The sequence below is a fragment of the Elephantulus edwardii genome, unplaced genomic scaffold (genome assembly GCF_000299155.1).
Source record: "Elephantulus edwardii isolate Elephantulus edwardi_28Jun2011 unplaced genomic scaffold, EleEdw1.0 scaffold00167, whole genome shotgun sequence".
Classification (NCBI taxonomy): Eukaryota; Metazoa; Chordata; class Mammalia; order Macroscelidea; family Macroscelididae; genus Elephantulus; species Elephantulus edwardii.
The window spans coordinates 6,717,177-6,718,852 of NW_006399917.1; the positions used below are offsets into that span (position 1 = coordinate 6,717,177).

The window sequence follows — 1,676 nt, forward strand, 5'->3', positions numbered from 1 at the left end:
AGGTTGGGGCTGCAGCTGTGATTGAGGTAGCGGCCCAGGTTGCCTTCAAGCTTGGCATCAATGATGTAGGAAGACTCTTCACCATCATAGAACTGGCGTGTATTCTTATGAACAGGTGCACTCTCCCCTTTGTCCACAGAGGCCATGTTGGTTGATTTAATGGCAGTTGGTTGATTTAAGAGCAAAGCCTCAGGCTGATTTTACTGCTACTTGGCGCTTTGTTGTGCCAGACATGTTTTTATTGTCTTCAAAGTCATCCCCTTCAGAGCCAGAGGAGATGGTCTGGATGTCATCACTGTCAACTGCTGTAGCTGATACCTGACCAGCAGTGGGCTTTCGGCTGTTTCCACTTTCCCCCTCACTTTCTGTGCTGCTGGACAATGTCAGGACATCATCAGGGTTGGACTGAGCAGAGGCCCCAAGCTGTCGGCTCTGATGCATATTAGTCTTACTTGGTGGGCGACGAAGTCCTTCAGGATTCACAAGAGAAGGATTGTAACCATAATTTCGGGAGCTTTCAGTTACTCCTGACATCTTGTTCCGGTCGTCAGGGTCCTCTTTCTTGGCCTGTTTGATGTCTCCTTCATCCTTCATGATCAGTCCTGAGGTGGACACCTTCTCAACCTCCCCTCGGGTTCCCCAAGACCAGCCATCCCCACCTTCACTGATCTTGAAAGATGATCGATCGGCTATCAGAGTCTGCAAAACCACCTTCACTGACACTGTTGCAGCTCAACCATGAGGCCACTTTATTCTTGGGTGTCTCTTCTGAGGAAGGTGGATTTCAGCCACCTACAGTGAATGATGGAGGAACAGGAATATGTGGGGGTCCAAGATCTGGGGGGCGAGAGTCCTTGGAAGCTGTTTCAGACAATCCATTCTCTTTCTGGCCCCGAATCTGCCACCGTGTAGCATAGCTACACCACAGTGAGCTGGTGCTAAAATCTTCATCCTTACAGAAGTTATCATCAGAACTATCATCATTGGACTCCTCAGGGTCATGTTGCCATCTTCCTGGTCCTTCAAGTCTACACCACTGCTGTCGGAAGAACAGGGAGCGTCACTCTCATAGCCTTCCTTGAAATTTTCCACACTCTCAATATGGTCCAGATTTGCAAAGTACTCATCACCCATTTCCAGACCCTCCTTGTCTGCAAAATTGTCTGTCAGTATTTTGCCTGCATAAATACAGACAAAGGAGCCTTTGGCAATGTCATCCAAACAGCGGATACCCCACTCCTTGTTCTGGGTTTTGAACAACTGGAGCCGAACCTGCAGTCTGTGCTGTACCAGTCGGTTTGTGCACATGTTAGGATCACATTTGCAGCGCTTGTTACATTCATATACCCCTGTGGGCAGACAACCATCTAGTCTCTTATACTGGTAACCGGAGTTGGGGTTGATTTGGCCCCCTGGGGTGCAGGCTGTAGCATGGATAGTTAGCTGATGGCAGACACATTTGGACTTGTCTCGGCACCCATCCTTGCAGTCACAGCCAACCAGAAATTCAGGGCCCATGTTAATGAAAACACCTTTTTCTGGGATACGTTCTTTGCTGTAGGCTACTTGGGGTGGGGGCGTTGTGTCAATCTCATTGACACAGGATAAAGGAACATCTTCCTTCCCATAGGTGATGTCCAAAATATAGTAAAAAGGCTTATAGGGCTGAAACTTGC

The 1,676-nt window shown here is 48.5% G+C and overlaps 1 pseudogene; it reads right to left on the bottom strand.

The window, feature by feature from the left end:
- The window catches only part of LOC102856517, a 9,540-nt pseudogene that overhangs the window by 5,802 nt on the left and 2,062 nt on the right, over positions 1 to 1,676 (bottom strand).